This window comes from Quercus lobata, chromosome 11 (assembly GCF_001633185.2).
Source record: "Quercus lobata isolate SW786 chromosome 11, ValleyOak3.0 Primary Assembly, whole genome shotgun sequence".
Classification (NCBI taxonomy): Eukaryota; Viridiplantae; Streptophyta; class Magnoliopsida; order Fagales; family Fagaceae; genus Quercus; species Quercus lobata.
Genome location: NC_044914.1, coordinates 22,328,868 through 22,349,307, shown reverse-complemented (window position 1 = coordinate 22,349,307; position 20,440 = coordinate 22,328,868). Strand labels below are relative to the sequence as shown.

General features: G+C 36.7%; 1 pseudogene; it reads right to left on the bottom strand.

The window, feature by feature from the left end:
• Window positions 1-3,288: 3,288 nt before the first annotated feature.
• LOC115967829 lies at window positions 3,289-18,706 on the bottom strand (annotated as a pseudogene).
• Between the last annotated feature and the right edge of the window lie 1,734 nt (window positions 18,707-20,440).

Genomic DNA, 20,440 nt, shown 5'->3' with positions numbered 1-20,440 from the left:
TTTTATTTTAATTAAAAATAAAAAACACCTAGAATGAAATGCATGAATGTTATGCAATGCAAATCCTAGAGACAAAAAAACAAAGAACAATGGTCACAAAGGGTAGAGTAATGAAGCACAAGAACTATGTCAGAAAGACTCAGTTAGGTCGACTCTTTTGCATCCAAAACTTTTTAGATGCACCACGAGCATTGGAGTTCTTATTCACTTAAGAATGATTTCCAACTCCAGGATTAGAATAAAGGTTTAAAGCCTTTACCAAATCACCAATAAGTACCATAGGATCAAGTGCTTGAGGCACAGGTACTTTTGGTTTGTTTTCTCTCTTTGCAGCTTGCAGCTTGTAGCAATTTGGACGTATGTGTCCAGTCCTTCCACAAAAATGACAAACTCATGCAGGTTTATCATATATCTTGTCCTTAGATAGAGTAGGCTTCTTAGGCTTAGATTCTTTCAGATCAACCCTAATCTTCCTAGTTGATGAACCTTCTAAGGGTTTAGCAACCTCACTCACAGGGGGTTTGACAGTTTCACTCACTATCTCACTCACGGAAGGTTTAGAAGAAGAAGATGAAGGAACAAACTTAGTGGAATGGGAAGCAGACACACAGATGCTATCAACATAACCTAAACCAGTTTTGTCAGAAGATGACTTTTGAACACTTAGCATTTGATCAAGTTTAGAACTAGCAGATCTAGCAACAGATAAATCAAGTTCTAAAGATTTAACTTTATCAAGCAAAAGCATGTTTTCAGTTTTCACATTGTTCAAAAGGTCATTAGCATCAAATAATTTAACAAGCAAAATTTTCTTTTCAAGCTCAAGAGATTCAATTTTCTTTAGGCCAAGTTCAACATTCATAGCATCTTTTGCAGCAACTTTGCAAAGTTTGTTATAGGCCTCTTGAAGATCTGCATCTTCAGAGAGTTCCCCATCAGAAGGGTTCTCTTCAACAGATATGCTTTCATCAACTACAGCAGTAGCAGTGAAAGCAATGAAGTTTCCATCCTCATCACAATCAGAATCATGATCAGAAACTTCACCATCACTAAGGGTTACAGCCATAGCCTTACCCATAGACTTCAAATAGGTTGGACATTCAAATTTCAAGTGTCCATACCCTTGACATCCAAAACATTGAGAGCCCAAAGAATTATTGGAAGTTTGACCTACTCTTTCTCTAGGTTTATCATTGTTATTAACCTTAGTGGGATCATACTTCCTAAAATTTCTAGGTTCAGCAGTGTTTGTGCCTCTTGCCTTTCTATTGTTATTCCTGAGAAAATTTCTAAAATTCTTAGCAAGATAGGCAATCTCTGTAGCAGAGAGCTCATCATCAAATCCACCACTTTCAACATCATCAACTGACTTAAGAGCCATTGATTTGGATTTGGTAGTTTTGGGTAGATCCAACTCATAGGATTGAAGAGATCCTACAATCTCATCAACAGGGATGGAGTCTACATCCTTACTTTCAGTAATGGCAGTCACCTTGGGTCTAAAGTCTTCAGTCAAAGATCTAAGAATCTTCTTAACAATTTTAGGTTGATCATAGATTTCACCCAAGTTAAAAGCAGAATTAACAATATCATTCAGTTTTGTAAAGAATTCATCAAAAGATTCATCATCAGACATCCTAATGCATTCAAATTTAGAAGTCAATTGCTGCAGTTTATTTATTTTGACAGCCTTTGTGCCTTCATGCACAGTCTGGAGGATATTCCAAGCAGTATGAACGATCTCAACATTCGAGATTCTCTTAAATTCCTCCATAGAAACAGCATTAAAAATCGCATTCATAACCTTGCTATTAAACGAAGCTGCTTCTTTCTGAGAAGTTTGCCATTCACTAACAGGAGTAGTGGGCTTCTCAAATCCGTATTCAACGGAGTTCCACACCCTCTCATCAATGGATTTCAGGAAAGCTTTCATCCTTACTTTCCAGTAAGCATAATTATTCCCATCAAAGTGAGGAGGAATAACTAGAGAGTGTCCGTGTTCCATGACAACAGGGGTCAAGGATCAGCTCAGTGATCAAAGGATCAACAACAAAAGAGCTACCCGCTCTGATACCACTTGACAGTTTTTAGACCCCTTAAACAATTGATTAAACCTAGGTAATTAGCCAAGTTGTTACTTAGTCCAATTAAACAAGTCTAGGTTATCACAATAATAAAGATCAAATCATGCAAAGCAGCGGAAAATAAATAACACACGATATGATCACCCAGGAAACCAAACCGGTAAAAACCTGGGGAGGATTTGACCTAACTATCCTCAAGGTAAACTTGAATCCACTATCAGAAAGAATCGAAGTTCATACAAAAGGACTTACAAGCACCCCCGCTCGACTTCCTAATGCTACCAACCAGTAGAACTTACTGACACGACCACGTGCAAGCTCCGAATCCACGGACTCCTTCTTTCTTTGGATTCCCACCAGCTACAAGCACCCCCGCTTGTGTATTCTTTAAGCTTTAATGGCAGCAACTGTTTTGATCATCAAGGTGTAGAGAATATCTCCTCCTTGAAAACCCTAAGTTTGTGTAAAGGAAAGCTCCTCTAGATCTCACAAGAGATTTACACAAACCGCAATATGAGCAACACTAAAACGTGGCTAGGGTTTGCCTTTTATACTTAGGACAAATAAGAAACCCTAAAAACGTTTTAAAACAACTAGGGCTGAGTTGGACGAATCTGCAGAAAAGCAATCTGCCCGACGTTCAATCGGTCGAGCCTAAGCTTCGATCGATCGAGCTAGGCCGAAAGCCACACTGCTTTCTACTTTACACTTGATTCCAACTTTACATTGACATACAACTTTGAGCTAGTTTTAAACACTTCTAAACACATTGTTTTGATCATGGTTTGCCAACAATACAAATTAGAGTTCTAAATACATAAAGTCCTAAACTTTAGAACCTAACACTAACCATTCATAAAGAATTTAAATTCAACTTTAAAAAAGTTAGCAGATAAATTTGATTTCAGAAGAAAACACAACAGAGAGAAAATTATAGAAATACACACAGTAAAGATCAGATAAAAGAAATATTCACTAATGGAAAGAATTCATGAGTAAAATTCGGGAAGAAATAAAATTCTTTGATTATGTAGAAATTTTCTACGAAATGCACAAAAATCTAAATGTCATAACAAAAGTAAAATGGACAAAATAGTACAATACATAAAAATACACATGCACAACATTACAAAATAGGATATTGATTTAACCAAATTACATAATTAATTGGAATTTATTGCAATAAAAATGGGACTAGATTATATAAATATTTATAATGATTAGATGTAGCAGATGAGTCCGAGAGTGCAAGATCATTGAAAACTAGAAAGTTTTCTTCATTTGGTTCAAACATTTCCAGCTAAGAGAACTTCGGAAATCAATTTGTCCATGTTTTGGTAAGAAGAACCTCTAGGTTTGGTAGCATTCTCTGCCTTTATCTTCCACTACATTGCCTTCTTCTTCAATTCTTTTCCTTTCTCACCATCCATTAATTCTCTAACAAGTTTCTCCACTTCATCTCTTTGAACGTTATTATCTATCTCCATCCCAATGCCCCACTCAACACAACAATATCGACAATTTGTCAGTTGTTCAGCAAAAAAAGGCCAAGAGATCATTGGAACTCCACAACACACACTCTCAAGCATTGAATTCCACCTGCTATGTGTTAAAAAACACCCTATTGACGGGTGCTTTAGGATTTGTTCTTGATGACACCAACTTGCTAACATGCCTCCAGGGGCGGAGCCACATAATGGCTTGGGGGGCCGTGGCCCCTGCAAAAAAAAAAAAAATTTCCCATTAGACTATGAAGAAAAAATAATTAGGCCCCCCCAACCTTAGACAACCGGCCCCCCCTACCAATTTCTCACCCATTCTCCCAGGCCTCAATCAAAAATTAGGAACATCCTCAAATTTAAAAATGAATAAATAAATAAAAATTATCTGTTCTACTTTCAAGCAAAAAAAAAAAAAAAAAAAAAAAAAAAAAACCCAAAAAAAAATTTACAGAGAAGCCCACGACAAGCTAAGCCCACGGTGAACCCAGTAACTCGCTCACGACAAGCCCACGCATTCTCAACCGAAAAAAAAAAAAATATATATATATATATATATATTACAGAGAATCAGAAAATCCAACCATCACGTCGCTGGCAGAAAAATCAAATCGGTGGCAGAGAAAGCATACCCCAATGCCCGATACTGCCTATACAGAGCAAACCAAACTCAACAGCAAACCAAACTCTACAGCAAACCAAACACAGAGAACATAGAGAGAAACACAGAGAACATAGAGAGTCAGAGGTTTTTATCTAAAAAAAAAAAAAAATCCCCAATACACAAATAAAAACCAAACCCCAGCAAACCCATAGTCACGTCGCCGCGACGCCGCAGCTCGCTCGTCGTCACCGTCGTCGCTCGCCCCTCATCGCAGATCGGAGATCGGCCTCTGCTCCGGTGCTCCCTCCGGCCCTCCCTCAAGGTATTTCTCTCTTTTTCTCTCTTTTTCTCTCTCTCTTTATCTCACTGTCACTAAAATGAAAAATGAAACGAAATTTTTGTAGATCGTCGACGCTAGACGGTAGATCGGTCATCACTCATCGGAGATCTATCGTTGACTCATTGCTTCCTCCGCTCCCGCTCCCGCTCCGGCAGTCCGGCCCTCCCTCAAGGTTTTTTTTCTCTCTCTCTCTCTCTCTCTCTGAATGATCGAATGGTTTAGTGGAAATGAAATCTGCCTGAGTCATTTTATTCTTTTAACTTTAATAGCATCTCACTCATTCATTGGTTGATCTTTACCTTTTTTTTTTTTTTTTTTTTTTTTTCCTGTTTGTCTTTATCTTATCCGGTTATTCCTTTTTGTTGGTCAATGGTCAGTGTGTTGGTTTTTAGTGTAAATCAACATTATTAAATAATAATTAATATTTATTCAAAAGCTAATAATTAAATTATTATCTATCATTTATTGCAATTTTTTAAGAATTGTTTAATTGTTTATTGCTATATTTTAGGAATTGTAACAAAGGATATGTGTTTACTCTTTTAAGGCTATTTCTTAGGAATTGTTTAATCATTTATTACTGTAGTTAACTTCAACTTTATCTCTTTAGTATTTTATAGCCCGTATGTTTTCGCAGTTTATAACTTTTGTGTGTTACAAACGGGAATGAAACTCTCATTCCAAAATGATGCGTAATTTACTGTACAATTGGAAACAAATTGGCAAACGAGAGTTTTATTAATTGTTACGTATGTACGCATATTTTACGTGTAACATACGCGTAATTACCAACTAGGATTAAAGCATTATAATTAATGACAAATAAATTAAAGCAATATAGTTTATTGTTATGCTAAACAACAATAATTAAAGCTATATAATTAAATTAACCAATACATTATAAAAGATAAATTAATTAAATTATTTGAGGGGTTATTATTAATTAAAGTTGTATTAAAAATGGGTTGACTGTTTAAATTATAGTGAAAATTTTGTTTTTTCCTTGAGTATGAATAACATTCATATAACTAAGCAAAAATTTCTAATTAAAATTTTATTTTTTAAAATTCTTTTCAGGTTAATTGAGTCATATTCTTAAAGCTAAAAGAATTATGAGCAAACGAAAAACAATTGATGCATTCTTTAAGAAAAAAGATGTTAGTAATTCAGAAATTAGGACACTTGTGGCTGTAGAAACAAATGTTAATACTTCGATGCCTGATGAACACCCCTCCAAATGTCTAGAACTTCAATCTAAAGAGATAGATCGTGATCCAGGAACACGTAAACAAATATGTGAATTTCCTATCAACAAACAAGATGAAATCCGATGAACTTATCTCATAAATGGTCCATACCAACCTGAAAATATAGTTTGTCCATACAATGATGATACTCATCGTCGTCGATTTCAACCTTCATGGTTTGTTTCACATAAGGATTGGTTGGAATACTCACCTACAACGGATGCATTATATTGTCTATCTTGCTACCTTTTTAGTAAGAAACCAATAGGTCGTCCCGGATCAGATGTATTTATTTCAACAGGTTTTAATAATTGGAAAAAGGTGAAAGATGGAATGAATTGTCCTTTAATTCGTCATGAAGGGAAAGAACCAAACTCTCCACATAAAATTGCTGTGAAATGTTGCGAGGATTTACAGAATTATTCATGACATATTGACAAGCTAATTGAGAAACAAACGTCAAAAGAATTAGAGAATAATTGGTTGCGGCTCAAAACCTCAATAGAGTGTGCTCGATGGCTAGCATTCCAAGCTTGTGCTTTTAGAGGTCATGATGAAAGCCTTGATTCAAAAAATAGAGGCAATTTTATTGAATTGATAAAATTCACATCAACTTTCAATGACAAAGTAGCTAGTGTTGTCTTGGAAAATGCTCCTGGAAATGCCAAATATACATCACCCACAATTCAAAAGGAGATTTTGCATATTCTTGCTAATAATGTGCGAAATGCTATTCGTGAAGAAATTGGAGATGCAAAATTCTGCATTCTTGTTGATGAAGCTCGGGATGAGTCGAAGAGAGAGCAAATGGCTATCATTTTGAGATTTGTTGATAAAGAAGGTTTTATTAAATTTTTCATGTTGTGCATATTAGAGATACTACTGCATTGACTTTAAAGAATGAGATATGTACTGTCCTTTCTCGTTATAACCTCCACATTGAAAATATTCGAGGTCAAGGATATGATTGGGCTAGTAACATGCATGGTGAATGGAATGGATTACAAGCTCTTTTTCTTAAAGATTGCCCATATACTTATTATGTACATTGTATGGCTCATAGGTTGCAATTAGCTCTAGTTACAGCATCTAGAGAAGTAAAAGATGTTCATCAATTCTTTGATCATTTGGTCAATATTATCAATATTGTTGTTGGTTCTAGTAAGCGTAATGATGAATTGCAACATACTCAAGCAGAACAAGTTGAGAATATGATTGCTTCTAATGAAATTGAGATTGGAAGAGGTGCAAACCAGATTGGTACTTTGCAATGAGCTGGAGATACTAGGTGGGGATCTCATTTTCAATCTATTTGTAGTTTGATTAAAATGTTTGATGCTACTTGCAAAGTTATCAACACTATTTCTGAGGAAGGGGCTAATTATAAACAACGCGGTGATGCCGAGGGAGCTTATCAGGTAGTAACATCATTTGAATTTATTTTAATCTTGCATTTGATGAAAGAGATAATGGGAATTACTAATGTTCTTTGTCAAGCTTTGCAACAACAATCTCAAGACCTTTTAAATGCCATGCATTTAGTTTCAACTACAAAATCACTTATTCAAAAGTTGAGAGATGATGGATGGGAGCCTTTACTTGCTAGTGTTATATCATTTTGTGAGTAACATGAAATTGATATTCCTGATATGAATGCTCGTTACACTAAAGGTCGAGGTAGATATCGTTGTCAAGATGACGATTTAGCAATGGAACATCATTTTAGAATTGGCATATTTATAGTTGCAATAGACTTTCAATTGCAAGAATTGAAAAGTAGATTTTGTGAGCTAACAACGGAACTTGTCATTCTTAGTTCAGCTTTAAATCCTAAGGATGCTTTTAGATTATTCAAGATTGTTGATATATGCAATTTGGTTAAGAAATATTATCCTCAAGATTTCACTGAACATGAACAAGAACTTTTGGAGTCTTAATTGCGACATTATGAGCTTGATGTGATAAAACATCCAGATTTTCAGAATATGAGTACAATTTCCGAGCTATGTAGGGGATTAAAAATTTCAAGAAAGTCTAAAATATATTTTTTGATTAATAGACTTATTTGTCTTGTGTTGACCCTTCCAGTTTCTACAGCAACTACAGAACGAGCTTTCTCAGCTATGAAGTTGTTAAAAACAAGACTTCGCAATAGAATGGAGGATGAGCTTTTGGCAGATAATATGATAATTTATATAGAGAAGGAAATTGCAGGGAATTTCACTATAGAGATGATAATGGATGAATTTTATTCCATGAAAAATCGTCGTCAGGCATGATTTGATTCGGTTGATGACCCGACTTGACCCGAATAATGGGAGATTTACTGAGGCTTAGTCCATGGAGCGGAGGCTTGGGCCGACAAAAAATTTTTGGCCCGTTTTGTAACCCATTGTGAATCCTGTGCATAGGATATAAAAGCTGTTTTTTTTTTTTGTGATTAGGGTTTTGTCTTGTTGTTGTTTTTGAGAAAGAAAAACACTGTAGCCGCACATTGTAATTTTCTTTGACAATAGTGAAATCCCTGCAACTTTGTGGATGTAGGCAAATTGCCGAACCACGTAAATACTGTCTTGTGCGTGTGATTGTTTTATTTTTGGCATTTTGTTTTCTCTATTTTTTTGTGAAAGTTCAAATATGTGTATAAACACCCTTGAAAGTTTAAACCCCCAAATTACAACTTAACCAATTCAAGCATCATGTCAAACACCTAGTGTGTAAAAACTTAACATAAGCTATAATATGGAATTGGTAAAACTATCTAAGCCAAATTAAAATCACAATCCACAGCAGATAATAAAATGGCAAAGATAGAGAGGAAGGAAGATGCAAACACAAAGACAACACGCGATGTGTTATCGAAGAGGAAACCGAAGCCCTCGGCGTAAAACCTCTCCGCCGCCCTCCAAGCGGTAAACAATCCACTAGAAAATATAGTTGGGATACATGGACAGCAATAGACCCTCCAAGCCTAATTTACCCAGTGCACCTAAGCCCTCCAAGCTTCTTGCTCCAACGAGGTTGCGCCGAACCTTTTTCTTTTCTAGCTTCCCGGATTCCGCTACTAGACCGTAGCATCAACCAATGAAGATTGGTTCCTTCCTAACTGCTTCCCAGAAATCCAAACAGCTATCTCACAGTGATGATTATGGTGAGAACAAGGTTTGGTAAAATGCCTCTCAAGGATTTGACAATGGAGAGGAAGAGAGTTGAGGAATTTGAAGAGACTCTAATGTATATATTGTGGGTGAATCAATCTTGTTTTTCTTTAGGGTTTCTCTCTCAAAATTCTCTCTGGAAGCTCTTTTACATTTGTGGGTAAAAGGGGTATTTATACTGGAGTGGGAGAGGAATGTGAAACGTCAGGATTTACAAAACAGGGGTGGCTTGCAGCTTGACCTCGCGGCTTGACTAAGTCGCGAGATCCAGTCGCGAGATAACCGTATGACCAGTTGTCCTGTTTTGTCCTATAGTGCTCCAGCTAGCATGACTGTTCACCTTCTGGTATGCTTGGCACGTGTGCTGCGTTTGGCGGCTTGCAGCCGCGAGTCACCCGCGAGGCCAAGCCGCGAGTCTCTGTTTTCTTGCACACTCTTGAGCAAACTTCACTCTATCTCACTTACTACCCTTACAACAAACCCACCTAAATACAGGGTTACTAAATGCTGAATTACAAGCAAATTTGGCACGGAATAAAGCCAATTAGATGGTTGAATAAATTCAACCTTACAATCTCTCCCTTTGGCTATTCCGTGACAAAACCCTAAAAACAGACTCTATACTTAACATGTGAGTTGGGAACAGTTGAACAAAACTCACTCACACCTAACTCTAGAAGCTGTGAAGCACTTAAATCATAAGAACATGAAATTCCTGAAACACAACAATACACCATGATCATTGTATGCAGAAAAACATGAAATGCATATGAGTCAAGCTTAAGGTGATCAAGCAAAGATGGAGTTAAGAAACAAACCATGGCTTAATCAACCAAGTGAACACCACAAGGTAGTGATCACAGTGCTCATTCACACTTGGAATGAACACAAGGACATAGAAGTTAACAAGCACAAGGCAAGATACTTGTATGCTCAAACACTCAACCAATGCATAATACACAAAGTATATGCATCTAGGAACAATCCTACAAGGGCACAAGAGTGACAGTACATAAATCAAAATGTAAGACATTTAGAAATAAGTACTGATTTCAACATAGCATAAAAGGCTGCATTAAGCAAGGTACATACCATAAAGCCTACAAAATATGCAAAAAACATTAACCCTAAAAGCTTACATAAGCACATGGGTACAAAACACGAAATAACAGTTTACAAAACACAATATATCAACTTAAACTGAAGAAGAATGCAAAGACACTCCCCCTTAGGTAATATCCTCCCCTTCTTAGGCCTATCACTCCCCCTTTTTGTCATGGAATAGGCTATTCATCCTCTTTCAGCTTTCTCTGAATTTGATCCAATTGAGTTTGAAGAGAGGTAAACTTCATATCCCATCGAGTGCTGTGATGGTGTAGAGTAGCTGTGAGTCCGGACATCTTTGTATTCAACTCGTGTACAGAGGATACAATGTGATCAAGTTTCTCATCAAGGGAGAGAGTGCTGAAATGAGAGCCACTGTGAGATGCAGAAGTTTTTGGTTTGGCTCTCTTCCGACTATGTCCAATGCTTGCATTGAATGTACGCATGTTGATTGGACTCGGTTTTGAGAGAGGAGATTCATCTGCCGTTGGATAAATTCCCTTGAGCTTCAAGATCCTTGAAATGAGACAGCAGAAAGGAATGCATGTCCGAGACTCAGTTCGTAGAACCGTTTTGCGCAGAACATGAAAGATATGAGCACAGATGTCTATTTCCACATCAGAGATTAGATCATGAAGAAACAAAGCACGTCCGAGGTTTATATACCCAGTGCTTGATAAAGGGTACAAATTGTGAAACATCACAATTGTAAGCACTCTCAGTTTTGGAGGAAGAGAGGAAACACTGATGGATTTTCCATTAGGTGAGAACTCCAAGTCTTGTCCAAGACTTTCTTTGAGAAGCTCCTCATCAGGACAAAGATCATCATAAACCGGTGAATGTCGGAATATTGGTCTGTTGATGTGAAGGATTTCTGCCAGATATGCAGGAGAGACTGAAAAGCTCTTTTTCCTAACCCAGCACTTAAGTTCATCTTCTTCCACAATCGCGTTGGCATAAAATTCCTTTACCAAATCTTCATACACGTCATCCAGATCAGAGAGAAGGTAATTCCAATCCTTGTGAGCAAACCATTTCGGAATGTCAGTGTCATGAAGTGATGATTGATCCACAGTTCTTTCTAGTAATGGTGTAGCATTTTAAAAATAATTCTCATGAGACTGATAGGCTGCATAGGATCTGAACTTGTTGGGATCGAATCTCTTTGATGAAGCACGAGTCTCTTTTGTTTGAGGTGGGTAATCATCAACATCAATGACGGGTTCCTTCCCTTTGGAACTACCTCCTTTCACAGCTGCTTTCTTGAATGGTGACATGTCTAGTCTGAATCATGAACAGAGGAAATGACAGAACACAATCCAATAGACTTTATTAGCAGTGGGTTAGTGGTAATTTAGGGATAATGAAGAAACCCTAATAGCTAGATGAAAATGACCAGAAAATAGCAATGAGGGACACAAATGGCCCAAATTTAACTACACAGTAGAGAGGGTCAAAATAAAACCACACAATTAGCTGAGAAAAACACACATTCAACACAGGATCATTTTGAATCAACACATCAACAGCGGATCAGGCAAGATGATAAACCAACAAATAGCAAACCCTAGCTAAGCACATGATGAATAACAAAACCAACCAAAAAAAAAAAAAGCTAAAAAAACAGAAACAAAAGCTTCCATAAGCTAAGCATGGACAAAGAGTAATAGCGGAGCTAAAAACCCATCTCAAAATCATAAACAAATGCGAATAATCCAGAGGGAAAACCACAAAAACAAGTAGAATATAGTTCAAGACAGAAAAAAACCATACCTGTTACTTGAGGATTTTGAGCTGAAAAGAGGCAAAAATGGAGATCGAAAATGGAGGCACGGTGTGAATGGGTAAGAGCAGATGAGAGAGACAATGAACAGTCACAAAAAGATCGAGGGAAAACAAAAAAATTTAAAAACTGCCCCTATTTTTGCCAAAACACACGTTTTTCGCGACTGAAATGAGTCGCCACAAAGTCGCCAGTTCAAGCCGCCAAAACACTCAAAGACAAGTTTGAAAAAAATTTTCTAAGTGTTTTTCGCGACTGGAAGGTCTACTTGCGAGTGAGTCGCGAGCTGAGCCGCGAAAATCTCTGAATAACCCTCGCGACTAGACCTTCTACTCGCGAACAAGTCGCCAAAAATGACCCGCGAAGACGCGACTGAGGCTCGCGACTTGACATACCCATGACTGAGCCGCCAAAACAGGGCAAAACTGGATTTTTGAAATTTTTAGATTTTTCAAACAAAATACTTTCCAAAAACACCTAAAATACTCAAAAAACTTTTTGTGCTTGAATTAACAAAGATTGAGCATGTGAAAACACATTTCATCAAGTACAATCACACAAATGAATATGACATTTATTGAACATAAACTTGTGTGTTGTGTGTGGATATCAACAATGAGATAGTCTTTAGTCTAATATGAAGCTTCAATGATCAATTCAACCAAGGCATACACAATTAGCACTAGATCATGTGACCCATCTCAATTATAGAAATATGTATATATGACCTCCCACAAAACTTGATAACATAACTTGGAGCTTTACATTTGACTCCACTTTCAAACATAACATTTGATCATTTTGATCTTTTGAGACAATCACCTCTCATTGTGAAAGTGATATTTGATATTTCACTTTAATGAACAAGCCTTTGGCTGTTTGAATAAACATTCTCTTTAATATAAGGTCGCTTACCCTTTTTCCTAGTCGAATACTAGAATGTGCAACAGGCTTTTACAACTCAATATCTCTTTTCATTTGGAGATTTACATTTGGTGAGCTCTTCTTAGCAAAAACAAAAATAAAGAGTGGGAAGATATATAGACACAAGTCTATGCAAGTCTCTAGATCAACATAACCATTCAGTAATCATTCATGACAAGTTTGAAGATCTATTTACAACAATCACATAGATTTCAAGATTTCTCCCACAGTGATATGAGTGCAAAGAAACAAGCAATGCTCGAAAATGCACAAAGCCATTAGCACAAAGGTACAAGGCAAAAGGCAAAACAAGTTTTGAGACAAAGGCTCAACAATGACAATCAAACTTTTTGATTTTTTAATTTTTATGTGATTTTTGGATTTTTGACATAAAAGAAGAAAAAGATTGAACAAACATAAGAAAGAGCAACAGTATTCACAAATAGACAAACAAACAATAATCATGCTGCACAAAGAGCTAACAAGGTAGTGTGTGCCCCAACACAAACAAGCTTATCAAATTATAAATATGTGAAGCACACATCACACAAGAGAGTCAAGGAATTGTACCAACACCAATGGTCTTACGGAGTGATTCAAACTGTGGACCATCGAGAGGCTTGGTGAAGATGTCCGCCTTTTGATTGTCGGTGTGTATAAACTCAAGACACACAACTCTTTCCTCTACCAGATCCCGAATGAAATGGTAACGTATCTCTATGTGTTTAGATTTTGAATGCTGGACAGGATTCTTGGAAAGATTGATGACACTGGTGTTGTCACAGAAGACACACATTGTTTCTTGAGGAATTCCATAGTCATGAAGTAATTTCTTCATCCAAAGAAGCTGAGTGCAGCAACTTCCAACAGCGATGTATTCTGCTTCGGCAGTAGATAGAGACACGAAATTTTGTTTCTTGCTCATCCACGAGACAAGATTGTTACCAAGGTAGAAACAGCCGCCTGAAGTACTTTTCCGATCGTCTACACTGCCAGCCCAGTCAGCATCTGAATACCCAGCAAGACAAGCATTTAAGTCTTTTGAATACCACAGACCATAGTTTGAAGTACCATTCACATATCAAATGATTCGCTTAGCAGCAATCAGGTGAGATTCCTTCGAATTAGCTTGGTATCTAGCGCAAACGCCAACACTAAATGCAATGTCCGGTCTACTGGCTGTAAGATAGAGCAAACTCCCAATGATGCTCCTATATAAGGTAGGACTTACTTCTACTCCAGAAGAATCAACATTCTGTTTAGTGGATGAGCTTATGGGAATGGAGGCATGTTTTTTGGAGTCTAGTCCAAACTTCTTGACAATGTTTCTAGCATACTTCTCTTGTGATACAAATATACCCTCCTTCTGTTGTTTGACTTGAAGACCCAAGAAAAATGTGAGTTCCCCCACCATACTCATCTCAAATTCCTTCTTCATCTCCTCAGAAAATTCAATAGCATGATCTTCAATGGTTGCCCCAAACACTATGTCATCAACATAAACTTGTGCCACAAGGAGATAATCTTCATCATTTTTGACAAACAGAGTTCGGTCGGCATACCCTCTTTTGAATCCTTTATCTAGAAGGTAATGTGTAAGCCGATCGTACCAGGCTCTAGGCGCTTGTTTTAAGCCATAAAGGGCTTTCTTCAATCTCAATACATGATTTGGAAAGTGAGGATCCTCAAATCCTTTTGGTTGCTCAACAAACACTTCTTCATTTAGATATCCATTCAAAAATGCGCACTTTACATCCATTTGATAGAGTTTGAAATTCAAAGTGCATGCAATGGACATGAGGATTCGAATGGATTCGAGTCTTGCCACAGGAGCGAAGGATTCATCAAAATCTACTCCTTCTACTTGAGTGTATCCTTGAGCTACTAACCGAGATTTGTTTCGAATTATCTCTCCATCTTCATCAATTTTGTTTTTAAAAATCCATTTTGTGCCTATAACATGAACGTTTTTAGGCCTTGGAGCAAGTTCCCACACATCATTCCTCACAAACTGATTCAGCTCTTCATGCATTGACTTAACCCAATTCTCATCTTGAAGAGCCTCTTCAACCCTTTTTGGTTCAAACTGCGCAAGATAGCAGTGATATGTTACATGATTGGCTAATAGGATGTTTCCTTTTCTGAGGCGAAGACCTTCATTTAGAGACCCTATGATGTTGCTTTCCGGATGGTTCTTAATTACTCTTGAAGATGGCTTCTTTGATGTGGAGACTTCATCACTTCGAGAGATAGGAGGATGAACTTTCGGAGGAGTAAGAGGGCTTGATGTTCTAGACATCGATCTCGTTTCCATTCTTGGGTTGATGGGAGTCGATTCTACTTCTGGTGTAGGTTCTTCACCTTCTATATCCAAAGCTTCTACCTCAACATCGGGCTCTTTGGTGCTCGGCCCTTCTACATCATCAATCATCTCCACCTTAGATAAGGCATCATCAATCTTGACATTTATGGACTCCATCACAGTCTTAGTTCTCTTGTTAAAAACTCTATACGCTCGACTCGTAGTAGAGTACCCAAGAAAAATACCCTCATCACTTCTCGCATCAAACTTCCCAAGATTCTCTCGATCATTTAGGATATAGCATTTACTTCCAAACACCCGGAAATACTTCACTCTAGGCTTCTTTCCATTCCAAATATCATAGGCGGTCTTCTTTGTACCTACTCGGAAAAATATTTTATTGCCAATGTGACACGAGGTGTTGACAGCTTCTCCCCAAAATTTTTGAGGTATTTGCTTGTTAAGCAACATGACTCTTGCCATCTCCTGAATCACACGATTTTTTCTCTCTACCACTCCATTTTGTTGTGGAGTTTTGGGGGCTGAAAATTCTCTTTTGATTCCATTCTTTTCACAGAAGGACTCGAATCTTGCATTCTCAAATTCCCTCCCATGATCACTTCTAATTTTGGTAATAGGGACCCCTTTTTCGTTTTGTAGTTTCTTGCACAGAATCTCCAACCTCTCACATGTTTCTGATTTTTCTCTAAGGAATTCAACCCAAGTGTATCTTGAGTAATCATCCACAATGACCATAATGTATCTCTTCCCCCCTAGGCTTTCAGTTTTGGTAGGCCCCATTAGATCAACATGAAGTAACTCCAAACACCGAGAAGTGGCAATCACATTCACCTTGTGATGACTTGCCTTTGTTTGCTTCCCCATTTGGCATGCACCACAAACGGTCTTCTTCACCTTTCCAAACTTAGGAAGTCCCTCAACTGCTTCAAGTTTGGACACTTTTGCTACTTGTTTGAAGTTGGCATGCCCAAATCTGTGATGCCACAGCTCCAACATATCCACACGAGCACTTCTACATGATATGGGTGCCGTGGGAACTATTCCATAACAGTTATCTGTAGTCCGATTTCCCTCCAAAACCTGAATCCCATCTTCATTGATGATCAAGCATCCCTTCTTAGAAAATTGTACCAGGAAATCATCATCACAAATTTGAGTGATGCTCAGCAGATTTGCCTTCAGCCTTTTTATGTACAACACATCTTTCAACAACGGTAAACCAGGTATCTCAATGGTTCCTTTGCCTAGGACTTGAGCATGACTTCCATCACCAAAGGTCACATAGTCACCAACCTTTTCTTTGAGTGTCTTAAACAGTGACTTATCCCCTGTCATATGGCGAGAACACCCACTGTCAAGATACCACAAACATGCATTAAACACCTTCAATGAGGTATGCACAAATAAGCTCACATGTGACAAACATTCTTGACCTTCAAACACAAATTCATTATCAGTTTTCATGCTTCTTTCAGATTGACTTTTCATTTTCAGAGTCTCAATCATCTCACACAACATTCTATTCTTTATTTTATATTTCTTAATCAATGATTTAGATTCAGATATGCTACTGTGTAAGACATGATTCTGATTTTCAAAATATTCCAGCATGTGAACAAATACTCTAGCATGTTTCTTAGTTTTTAACAACTCTACAAGATCATTAGTAAAACACCCTTCAGATATATGCATAGAGTCATTTTCACAACTACTTAAGCTACAATTCAGCATGGTATTTTCCATAACAGCAACCACAACACAGGGGTCTAGGATCATACTTAGGTAATAAAACCACAACAAGTGTACCCGCTCTGATACCAATTGAAAGTTCAAATATGTGTATAAACACCCTTGAACGTTTAGACCCCCAAATTACAACTTAACCAATTCAAGCATCATGTCAAACACCTAGTGTGCAGAAACTTAACATAAGCTATAATATGGAATTGGTAAAACTATTTAAGCCAAATTAAAATCACAATCCATAGCAGATAATAAAAAGGCAAAGATAGAAAGGAAGGAAGATGCAAACACAAAGACAACACGCGATCAGTTATCGAAGAGGAAACCGAAGCCCTCGGCGTAAAACCTCTCCGCCGCCCTCCAAGCGGTAAACAATCCACTAGAAAATATAGTTGGGATACATGGACAGCAATAGACCCTCCAAGCCTAATCTACCCAGTGCACCTAAGCTCTCCAAGCTTCTTGCTCCAACGAGGTTGCGTCGAACCTTTTTCTTTTCTAGCTTCCCGGATTCCGCTACTAGACCGTAGCATCAACCAATGAAGATTGGTTCCTTCCTAACTGCTTCCCAGAAATCCAAACAGCTCTCTCACAGTGATGATTATGGTGAGAACAAGGTTTGGTAAAATGCCTCTCAAGAATTTGACAATGGAGAGGAAGAGAGTTGAGGAATTTGAAGAGACTCTAATGTATAGATTGTGGGTGAATCAATCTTGTTTTTCTTTAGGGTTTCTCTCTCAAAATTCTCTCTGGAAGCTCTCTTACATTTGTGGGTAAAAGGGGTATTTATACTGGAGTGGGAGAGAAATGTGAAACGTCAGGATTTACAAAACAGGGGTGGCTCGTGGCTTGACCTCGCGGCTTGACTAAGTCGCGAGATCCAGTCACGAGATAACCGTATGGCTAGTTGTCCTGTTTTGTCCTGTAGTGCTCCAGCTAGCATGACTGTTCACCTTCTGGCATGCTTGGCACGTGTGTTGCGTTTGGCGGCTTGCAGCCGCGAGTCACCCGCGAGGCCAAGCCGCGAGTCTCTGTTTTCTTGCACACTCTTGAGCAAACTTCACTCTATCTCACTCACTACCCTTACAACAAACCCACCTAAATACAAGGTTACTAAATGCTGAATTACAAGCAAATTTGGCACGGAATAAAACCAATTAGATGGTTGAATAAATTCAACCTTACATTTTGTTTCTCACAGGTTTGAAATTTCGGTTGAATTCCCAACATGTTCAAGTATATAATAATATATGAAAGTTGATAATTTTGTATCCAATAGATTTAAAAATTATATTTGGCATATCTCTGTTACAACCCGGCCCCCCCAAGTATGTATTCCTGGCTATGCCCCTGCATGCCTCTATCTTTAGTTTTGGTAACAAATTCAGAAGGAACAATAGCTGAATTGCCTCCCACAAGATCAGACCTTATAATTCACAAGAAGGGTTTTTCACTATTTGCTAACCCCCAAGCAAACTCATTGACCTGGTGAGGCGTCATGGTAGTTATACTACCATAATTTACATATATTACCGAGTTGGGTTCTTTTGAATTTAACCATTCCACACAACCCGATTCTTCTTTCCATAGATTGGAACCTATTGATTTCAAGTTATCGTCCTTTATTTGATCAGCCAGCAACATAAGTGGTCCAACAGTGTATATACGAGGAAGCATGGAAGATAGAGCATCCAACACTTTTTGTTCTAATGGGTCAAATGTGTTCAAAATGACAGCTGAAGCTCTTAGAGCTCTCTCAGTTTCGCGGATTTTGAAGTTGAGCATGATGTCATTCTCATCTGTAGTTCTAACAAAACTTGGAAGATCCTTAAGACGAATATTTTTCATCCTGGGAATCCAATCGATTGTAGTTTCCAAGTATCCATTTGTTAGATAGCTCGCATCTGTAAATCACACCAAAGTAGGGTTGATCTTTGTGATTAGCCACTTCAATGTAATATAAAAAAAAAGAAAAAGAAAAAAAGAAGTAGCATTCAATTTTTCAATATATATATAAATAAATAAAGTAAAATTCAAGTTTTCAAACTTGATAATTTGATGGTTATTATGAGTGTAACTGATATACAGAAAATATTATTGCATCTCCCATGCACATATAGACTTCTCATTTGTATGTTTGATTGTAAATTGAAGTTAACCTGTATGATAATTGGAAGTGATATTATTACCCAAAAAAGAAAAGAAAAATTGGATGTGGCACATTAGTAATGCACACGAGAGAGAAATAGAAAAATATTATTGCATCTCCCATGCACATGTAAACCTATAAGTTCAACAAATCAAATTATACTATATGTCCATTAATTCCTAATGCTTCTTGTTAGTGGGTGATTTTAGGACAGTTGTTAATAAATCATTTTTAAAAATATAAAAAGCCATCAAAGAAATTTTTTTTTTCTTTTCCCATAAAATGTTTTTAAAAATATATGCTAAACCATTGCTCTTAGAGTATTCATTAACTTTTCTCATTCCTATATATGAGTTAACACTATCAATATATGATGATACAAAATAAGAGAAATGATCCAATGAAGTTAATTCCATACCATACCGATTGGTACAATCAAAATTCATCTATTGACGGGTGAATTGGTACCAAAAACCCTTGAATCATATTGCTTAAAATACTGGACTATACTTAACATACCCTCAAATATCAGATATCTCCAAAAAATGAAAATCAAGCAGTACAAAAAACTTGAAGAAAAAAAAGAAGTTAGTGGCAGAAAGCTCATGTTGCCATTGTCACTAGTTGTTTTCCCATGTTGTCAGTCGCAGCAAATCCAAGGGATTCAAATGAATCCCTAAGTTGGGAAAAAATTAATATTTTTAAAAATATTTTGTTTTGACCACCCTAAAAAAGTCCAACAATGAATCGATTCAACACCTACCTTTTTCTTGCCATTTAAAAAAAAAAAAAAGAAAAAAAAGAAAAAGAAAAACCAATTTGATCTAAAATCAAGAAAAATAGCAAGCCAAACAAAAAAATTAGTAATTTGTTGATCTTAAATCTTATAAAAACTATGTGAGTAGAAAAGTGTAGAAACTAAGAGATAATTAAATGTGAAGTAGTGGAAATGAGGCATAGGACAATGGGAAGTGAAGACAATTTTTTTTAATGATTGTATTGTTGTGTTGAATTCTTAATAGAGTAATGTATAAGACAACAAAAAATTTTCTTAACGAATTACAAACACTAAGTTGTTAAAGTTTAGTTGAATTGAAATAAAAGAATAGAAAAGAGTAAAAATAAAAAAAAATTATAAATTATAAATTATAAATTATAAATTAAAGTATTGTAAGAAATAAATATATTTAGGAACGTAAGCAATAATAACTAAAGAACATTTAACAACCATAATTAATCTTAGCAACAATAATTAATATCTTCATTATATTAAGAAACAATATGCCCAATAAACTTTTTTTGAGGGTGATATGTCCAATAAACTTAAGTTTATCTTTTATTATTTAATTAATTAGTACTATGGATAAAGTTATGATAAGAAAATTATGTATACCACAAGATTCATCTTCTAAAATAACTCGTGTTAATTTGAAAATTCGTCCTTCAAATCATAGGTACTTACGAGAAAAAAAAACTCATCTT